The 9,674-nt window shown below is 35.3% G+C and overlaps 1 protein-coding gene and 2 non-coding genes across 3 annotated transcripts in view; 2 read left to right on the top strand and 1 right to left on the bottom strand.

Moving 5' to 3' along the window:
• Positions 1 to 9,674, bottom strand: part of LOC129228403 (uncharacterized) — a 106,565-nt gene that overhangs the window by 60,776 nt on the left and 36,115 nt on the right. The gene's annotated exons all lie outside the window — the stretch shown is intronic.
• On the top strand, positions 3,282 to 3,354 carry Trnar-ucg (transfer RNA arginine (anticodon UCG)). The gene has a single exon. It is a non-coding gene; the product is annotated as a tRNA-Arg (tRNA).
• Positions 9,540 to 9,612, top strand: Trnar-ucg (transfer RNA arginine (anticodon UCG)). Its single transcript has one exon. It is a non-coding gene; the product is annotated as a tRNA-Arg (tRNA).

Genomic DNA, 9,674 nt, shown 5'->3' with positions numbered 1-9,674 from the left:
AAAGTAAGTCGTATTTTTTGCATATTTCAATATTACAGTGTCTAAAACAAAAATCGAAGAGGTTAAAACAGCCAATACATAAATTTGATAAAAATTATCCGTAAATTTTGTTGATTTACTATATAACACCATCTATATTAGTAAGAATGTCTTATATGAAATATATTTTTCCCAAGAAACTATAATCGAAATAATAATAATAACTTTAAAAAAATAATGATACTAAAAAAAAATCTTAACCGTCATAAATGCAGATGAAAAAATATAAATAGTTCGTAATCGTGGATTGAATATTATGTTGTTGCCGTGTCTAATGAAGTGCAGAGTGCGAAAGGTTTAGAGGCATCCAAAAGTCTTGATGAAAAAATCTGCTAATTCAAATTGAATAAAAAAAAACACTAAAATGTAGGGGGAGGGGCGTTAGGGAATGGCGCTGACTGCGCCATTGAAATTTTTAAAGGGGCTTGAGGGGTATTTTTTTATTTCGGGGGCTCTTGCTTTTGGAGGGGGAGTCTTCCGGATATTAGGGGGGAGGGGCACCCCTACAAAATGTAAAAGGTTTGTTGTGCTAATTGAGCTTTTGGGGATGGGAGCAGACATAACAGAATATATAATCTTCCATATTAGGATTAGTAATGTGAAAACCAACTCTCCCCCCGCTCCAGTTGCAATTATAACAACAATCTCAGTTTCAAAGACATGTTCCAGATTTTTTTTTTCTCTTCTCCTTTAAAATTATAATTAAATAAGCATATGCTAAATAAAAAGTATTACTTCTTCAATATTCCGGTTTTCAAATTCCATTTTTTCTAGGTATTGTTTTCCAAGACCCAATCTTAAGATATCCTCAAAACAGTACTTTTCTAGAATTTTTTTTTTTCAAAACAAGCAACTTGTACCTATAATTACACAATTCCATCTTTATTTTCAAGATTAAAAAGTCAAAACAGCAGTCTTGGTTACAAGAGCAGTTTAAAATAAATAAATACTCTGCTTCTGTAAATGTATATTGAAAAATATTCGTAAAAGGAATAAATTTTTCAATCATTATTTCTCTTCAGCTGATAAAGAACTTTAAAGTTCAACCCAAAGGAAAGATCCTAAATTGAAGAAGAAAAGAAAAAAGGAGCATTTTGAAGCATTCTCTTTTCCTTGAAATGCATCATATTATATAGCAGCAAATTTACAAATGCTTACAGTATAATCGAATACAGTATTTATAATATTGCTAATTTTGATGTTGGCGAAATGGAAAATCAAATTTCAGAAACAACTCCCCAGAAATTACCAGCCTTTCTACTGTTTTGTAATTAGTTAATCAATATCAAATTTCAATAAAGGAAAATAAATTTTCTTACAAATTGAACTTAATTGAAATTGAATATTGACAGTAGGTAATAAATAAAGAATTTAGGAAAAAAGGGGGGAGGAGGATTTTATAGCAAAAGAAGACAAAAAGAAAAAAAAAGGAAAAAAAAATTACCTACGTTAGTGGCGTATCTAGCATGGGTGACACCCGGGGCGGTAATTTGTGATGTCACCCCCCCCCCCCCCGCTAAAACGCAAAAAAAAGGGATTGTATATTCTGTGTAAATTTGAAATTCATACAATTTTCAGAAACAACTAGTACTTTTGTGAAAAAAACTAAATTTTAAGTGTGATAATGTACAAAAGAAAAATAAAATTTATAAACGCTTTTTACATAAAATTTGCCCTAGACGCATTTGTGCAGGCCGTCGAACGGTCAAAAAAATAAGAGGGAGTAGGAAATTTCTAGCCCCTTAATTATTTCAAATGCATTATATCTTGAAAATTTGGAGTGCCCCCGATTCCCCCCCCCCACCCTTACCTTAATTCCTAAATGATGGGTTTGGTTACAAGAAAGTGGAATCAATGGAAGTTATCAACCGTAGCCGAATGCATTTTCATTCACAAACTAACATTTTACATTGAAAAAGAAGCTCTTAACACGTGTCTGCAATTTAATTCGGATGTTTGTGCATTATAATGTTGTTATTAGTTAAATTAAGCATTTTAAGCTTTGAAAACTTATTGTAAAGCGAAAAATGTTGCATATATACCTATTTTATGTTTTCAGTTATAACCCCCCCCCCCCCCCCGCCCCTGCACCATTTTTGGGGTTGGCCACATCCTAATTCGTTTTCCTCGTGCCAATACCTATCAGAAAAACCAACTACTGCCGTAATTTTATCACAAAAATTCCACGGACAACCACTTTTCCCCTCCCCCCCCCCTTTCACTATGTTCAAGGTTCCTAACATTCTAATTTGTTTTCTGCTTGCCAATACTTTTCAGAAAAACTAACTCCCGTTTTTGTGTCACAAAATTTAACGGAAAACCACTTGCCCCCAGCGCAGTTTTAACCCTCCTCCCTCCCCTTCACAATGTTCAAGGTTCGTAACATTGTAATTTGTTTTCTGCTTGCCAATACCTTTCTGAAAAACTAACTCCCATTTTTGTGTCACAAAAATTTAACAGAAAATCACTTGCCCCCCCCCCCCCCTCCCCCAGCGCAGTTTTAAACCCCCCTCCCTCTCCTTCACTATGTTCAAGGTTCGTAACATTGTAATTTGTTTTCTGCTTGCCAATACCTTTCAGAAAAACTAACTCCCATTTTTGTATCACAAAAATTTAACGGAAAACCACTTGCCCCCCCCCCAGTGCAGTTTTAATCCCCCCCTTGCCCCCTGCACCATCTCCAAGTTTGGCAACATCCAAATTCGTTTTCCTCGAGCCTATATCTTTCAGAAAGATAAACTCCCAAATTGTATCACAAAAATCGCACAATCTCATCTACTTTAGGGCAGTTGAGATTTCGCTCCGCAAATAAGCGCCCGAAAAGTCACTTTTCCCCTTCTTTTTGCGATTGGAATCGCTACTTGCGAGAATTTCCTTTCGAGACCGCTTTTTTCTCTATAACGCCATCTAGTGAGGCGATCAGAACTAATCTCGCAAGGTGAATTTCGAGCTTGGAATAAGCACCCAGAAGATTGCAGGTTCGAATCCTGCCGCGGACGCGTCTCCTCCTTCTTAAAAGGAAAATATTTGTTTTGTTTTGAATACCTTATTGTTGCAGAGTAGTGCTATGTTTAGAAACTTTATAATTTACCGGCGAAAATCTGTTCCAAAAGCAAAATTATATTCACCAAACTTTTTTCACGAGAAAGAGAAGGATACGTATGTACTTTCAGCGGTCGGACCTTTGTTTTACAAATTCGTAAGAAGATAGCTACTTTTTCTCTCAAGCGTCCGGTATCGTCGTCCGCGTGGCCTAACGGATAAGGCGTCTGACTTCGAATCAGAAGATTGCAGGTTCGAATCCTGTCGCGGACGCGTCTCCTTCTTCTTAAAAGGAAAATATTTGTTTTGTTTTTAATACCTTATTGTTGCAGAGTAGTGCTATGTTTAGAAACTTTATCATTTACCGGCGAAAATGTGTTCCAAAACCAAAATTATATTCACCAATTATTTTTTTCACGATAAAGAGAAGGATACGTATGTATTTTCAGCGGTCGGACCTTTGTTTTACAAATTCGTAAGAAGATAGCTACTTTTTCTCTCAAGCGTCCGTTACCGTTATCCGCGTGGCCTAACGGATAAGGCGTTTGACTTCGAATCAGGGTGGTCATTCCAAACTACTTACGTTTCGACTTCGAGATTTCCCGTCACGTGATCGATGTTGTCGAAAAAATCTCGCAACGTTGAATTCTGAACAGCTCGCAGCTGTCTCTCGAAGAGGCGCCGATTTTTTCGATTAGTTTGGTCGGCTAGGAGGTACGCGTGACTTCTTCCAACCAATGTCCTTTCAGTGCAGCTAGTTTTGTTTTGTTTAATCCTTGCACGGAAAAGCGCGAACTTTGACGACTGGCACGCTAATGGCTATTCTTCAAAGAATACGTTTTACGTTACAAAGAATCACACCGACATAATTTTAGATTTTCTTGAAGCAAATCCAGATGTTCTTAAAAATTAATTCTCCGAGAATTTTAAAAAATAGTACACAAAGGAAAAATGGCAGAGGGCTCCGGTGCAAAAAGCTTAGTCGAATGGCAAAAAGTAAGTCGTATTTTTTGCATATTTCAATATTACAGTGTCTAAAACAAAAATCGAAGAAGTTAAAACAGCCAATACATAAATTTGATAAAAATTATCCGTAAATTTTGTTGATTTACTATATAACACCATCTATATTAGTAAGAATGTCTTATATGAAATATATTTTTCCCAAGAAACTATAATCGAAATAATAATAATAACTTTAAAAAAATAATGATACTAAAAAAAATCTTAACCGTCATAAATGCAGATGAAAAAATATAAATAGTTCGTAATCGTGGATTGAATATTATGTTGTTGCCGTGTCTAATGAAGTGCAGAGTGCGAAAGGTTTAGAGGCATCCAAAAGTCTTGATGAAAAAATCTGCTAATTCAAATTGAATAAAAAAAAACACTAAAATGTAGGGGGGGGGCGTTAGGGAATGGCGCTGACTGCGCCATTGAAATTTTTAAAGGGGCTTGAGGGGTATTTTTTTATTTCGGGGGCTCTTGCTTTTGGAGGGGGAGTCTTCCGGATATTAGGGGCCCAGCTAGCACACGAACATTCTGCCAACGTTAGCTTATTACGTTAGACTTATGTCGGCCTCTTACGTTAGAACATACGTTAAAGTGCACCGTCGGAAAACGGTTATCCAACGATTGGTTTCCAACGTTATCTCAACATTTTTCCAGCGCTGTTCCTACGTAAAATGCAACGGTGAACCAACCAATTCCAAACGTTATTCCAATATAAATTTCGACGCTTATCCAACAATTTTCCAACGTTAGCTGCAACGTTAGACTGATTATTTTCCGACGCTATTCTGATGAAAAATCAACATTTAAGTAACTATTTCCCAATGTTATTGAAATTTAATATGTGCAACCTTAATAGTGTGCTACCTCAGATTGCTTTCCAGCCTATTTCATTTGATTTTTTTATTATTTTCCCTCATCAAATCAATATACTTTACCAAATATATATCAAATCATTATTATTTTACAAGCGTAGAAATAGAAATACTAAAAATTAAAAAAATATGCTGAAGCATGAAAATTCTTATATGCTAAAATAAATTAAAATATAGTAGAGAAATAGTTGCATCATGTATAGTACCTATAATTTATGTGACTTTTTGCCCTTTGTGACATCATAACCTTTATTGCTACCTCTGATTGCTCTCAAACCTGTTTCATTTAAAGTTTTTACTATTTTCACTCATTACATCAATATATTGTTTCAAAGAGTAAAAATGCTAAAAAAAAAATACAATTTATCATTTCCCTATCATTTACAAACGTTTCAATAAAATATGAACAAAAATTAAGATATTTATAATTCTTACCTTTTATTTTTCTGAATAATTACTCGAAAATTATCTTCATAAGCATACATTAGTTTCTTTTTTCTTTTTCAGGAAATATTAATTACCAGCAAGGTTATTCTTAAGACAGAATAAAATCTTTGACTTTAAAATTCTGCCATGAAAAATAACCTAGCTTGTTTGAAGGTTCAATTTTGCTTTGACCTGAAATAAGAATAAAAATTAAAAAAAAAAAAAAAAACATACGCGTAAACATTTAGTTAGTAAATCTTCATAACAATTAAAATGACGTGGGTGAAACTTGAATATTATGAAAAGTACTTATTTTATTGTTTTGCCGAACTATTATACTCTCCCATTTCATTCAAAAGTTCATGTTCACTGATTTTTTATTTATTTATTTTTTTTTTATTATTAGGGAAGGAATTTTAATGTATTTTATCCATCAACGAGAAAAGCTCATTCAAAGACACAATTTTATTTCTATGGTAAATTGCACATGTAATTTGTATGATGAGGAAACTATTTTCAAATATTATGCGTTTAAAATTACCGAAGCTAAACAAAGAACAACACGAAATTCTGAAACGAATTCAAGGCATTCACAAAATTCTCCAGAGAACTAGTTACAGCATCTATCAAAAAAAAAAAAAAAAAAAGTTTGAATATGCGCAAAAATTTCAAGAATTTTGATTCATCGGAGCCCCCCCCCCCGAAAAAGAGAAAATACCCCTAGAAACAACCTCCCCCTAAAAACCCCTGCCAAAACGAATTTGTAGAAAAAATTCAAGTAGTTTAAAACGAAAAAATCTGGGCCTGCACACCTACAATGATTTGTCGTGCTTGGAAAACAATGTAGAATGCATTTAATAATCACACACACACACACACACACACACACACAAAAGCAATGATTTATCTTAGTTTTAAATTTATTGAAAGAAAGAAAAATAGTTGGAAAAATGAATTGATTTACTTTGAAAGACTTGAGTACTTGCGAGGATTCAACACTCGCCGTTAGCAAGTACGACACGTGTGAATGTGTATGAGACCCTGGAATGAAGAAGAAAATGGCTATGCTCCGGCGCACCCCTCCCTCACCCCTTTCCAGTCCTGGGGTCTTAACAAAACTGCAGAGGGGGGGAGGGGGCTTATGGAACGCATTACGCACGCTTCGCTGAACGTGCAAATCAGCAACGAGCTTGCAATAAATGGGCGTAAATGTGAAACAGGTTGAAGGTTAGAAATAAGTTGGGAATGCGTTTAGTCGGATATAGGTTGGTTTTAAACCATCCTCCGATGCTTCGAATGATCGGATGAGCGTATGAAAAAAAAACAATATCTAACCAAAACATATTTCCAACCATTGCGATGCATTTTCAACCTTTCTCCAACGTAAATCCGATGGATTGTGCTACCTGGGGGGGAGGGGCACCCCTACAAAATGTAAAAGGTTTGTTGTGCTAATTGAGCTTTTGGGGATGGGAGCAGACATAACAGAATATATAATCTTCCATATTAGGATTAGTAATGTGAAAACCAACTCTCCCCCGCTCCAGTTGCAATTATAACAACAATCTCAGTTTCAAAGACATGTTCCAGATTTTTTTTTTCTCTTCTCCTTTAAAATTATAATTAAATAAGCATATGCTAAATAAAAAGTATTACTTCTTCAATATTCCGGTTTTCAAATTCCATTTTTTCTAGGTATTGTTTTCCAAGACCCAATCTTAAGATATCCTCAAAACAGTACTTTTCTAGATTTTTTTTTTTTTTTCAAAACAAGCAACTTGTACCTATAATTACACAATTCCATCTTTATTTTCAAGATTAAAAAGTCAAAACAGCAATCTTGGTTACAAGAGCAGTTTAAAATAAATAAATACTCTGCTTCTGTAAATGTATATTGAAAAATATTCGTAAAAGGAATAAATTTTTCAATCATTATTTCTCTTCAGCTAATAAAGAACTTTAAAGTTCAACCCAAAGGAAAGATCCTAAATTGAAGAAGAAAAGAAAAAAGGAGCATTTTGAAGCATTCTCTTTTCCTTGAAATGCATCATATTATATAGCAGCAAATTTACAAATGCTTACAGTATAATCGAATACAGTATTTATAATATTGCTAATTTTGATGTTGGCGAAATGGAAAATCAAATTTCAGAAACAACTCCCCAGAAATTACCAGCCTTTCTACTGTTTTGTAATTAGTTAATCAATATCAAATTTCAATAAAGGAAAATAAATTTTCTTACAAATTGAATTTAATTGAAATTGAATATTGACAGTAGGTAATAAATAAAGAATTTAGGAAAAAAGGGGGGAGGAGGATTTTATAGCAAAAGAAGACAAAAAGAAAAAAAAAGGAAAAAAAAATTACCTACGTTAGTGGCGTATCTAGCATGGGTGACACCCGGGGCGGTAATTTGTGATGTCACCCCCCCCCCGCTAAAACGCAAAAAAAAGGGATTGTATATTCTGTGTAAATTTGAAATTCATACAATTTTCAGAAACAACTAGTACTTTTGTGAAAAAAACTAAATTTTAAGTGTGATAATGTACAAAAGAAAAATAAAATTTATAAACGCTCTTTACATAAAATTTGCCCTAGACGCATTTGTGCAGGCCGTCGAACGGTCAAAAAAATAAGAGGGAGTAGGAAATTCCTAGCCCCTTAATTATTTCAAATGCATTATATCTTGAAAATTTGGAGTGCCCCCGATTCCCCCCCCCACCCTTACCTTAATTCCTAAATGATGGGTTTGGTTACAAGAAAGTGGAATCAATGGAAGTTCTCAACCGTAGCCGAATGCATTTTCATTCACAAACTAACATTTTACATTGAAAAAGAAGCTCTTAACACGTGTCTGCAATTTAATTCGGATGTTTGTGCATTATAATGTTGTTATTAGTTAAATTAAGCATTTTAAGCTTTGAAAACTTATTGTAAAGCGAAAAATGTTGCATATATACCTATTTTATGTTTTCAGTTATAACCCCCCCCCCGCCCCCTGCACCATTTTTGGGTTTGGCCACATCCTAATTCGTTTTCCTCGTGCCAATACCTATCAGAAAAACCAACTACTGCCGTAATTTTATCACAAAAATTCCACGGACAACCACTTTTCCCCTCCCCCCCTTTCACTATGTTCAAGGTTCCTAACATTCTAATTTGTTTTCTGCTTGCCAATACTTTTCAGAAAAACTAACTCCCGTTTTTGTGTCACAAAATTTAACGGAAAACCACTTGCCCCCAGCGCAGTTTTAACCCTCCTCCCTCCCCTTCACAATGTTCAAGGTTTGTAACATTCTAATTTGTTTTCTGCTTGCCAATACCTTTCTGAAAAACTAACTCCCATTTTTGTGTCACAAAAATTTAACAGAAAACCACTTGCCCCCCCCTCCCCCAGCGCAGTTTTAACCCCCCTCCCTCTCCTTCACTATGTTCAAGGTTCGTAACATTGTAATTTGTTTTCTGCTTGCCAATACCTTTCAGAAAAACTAACTCCCATTTTTGTAACACAAAAATTTAACGGAAAACCACTTGCCCCCCCCCCAGTGCAGTTTTAATCCCCCCCTTGCCCCCTGCACCATCTCCAAGTTTGGCAACATCCAAATTCGTTTTCCTCGAGCCTATATCTTTCAGAAAGATAAACTCCCAAATTCTATCACAAAAATCGCACAATCTCACCTACTTTAGGGCAGTTGAGATTTCGCTCCGCAAATAAGCGCCCGAAAAGTCACTTTTCCCCTTCTTTTTGCGATTGGAATCGCTACTTGCGAGAATTTCCTTTCGAGACCGCTTTTTTCCCTATAACGCCATCTAGTGAGGCGATCAGAACTAATCTCGCAAGGTGAATTTCGAGCTTGGAATAAGCACCCAGAAGATTGCAGGTTCGAATCCTGCCGCGGACGCGTCTCCTCCTTCTTAAAAGGAAAATATTTGTTTTGTTTTGAATACCTTATTGTTGCAGAGTAGTGCTATGTTTAGAAACTTTATAATTTGCCGGCGAAAATCTGTTCCAATAGCAAAACTATATTCACCAAACTTTTTTCACGAGAAAGAGAAAGATACGTATGTATTTTCAGCGGTCGGACCTTTGTTTTACAAATTCGTAAGAAGATAGCTACTTTTTCTCTCAAGCGTCCGTTGCCGTCGTCCGCGTGGCCTAACGGATAAGGCGTCTGACTTCGAATCAGAAGATTGCAGGTTCGAATCCTCTCGCGGACGCGTCTCCTCCTTCTTAAAAGGAACATTTTTGTTTTAAACACCTTTTTGTTGCAGAGTAGTGC

Source organism: Uloborus diversus, chromosome 8 (genome assembly GCF_026930045.1).
Source record: "Uloborus diversus isolate 005 chromosome 8, Udiv.v.3.1, whole genome shotgun sequence".
Taxonomy (NCBI): Eukaryota; Metazoa; Arthropoda; class Arachnida; order Araneae; family Uloboridae; genus Uloborus; species Uloborus diversus.
This window is presented reverse-complemented; position numbering and strand designations above follow the sequence as displayed.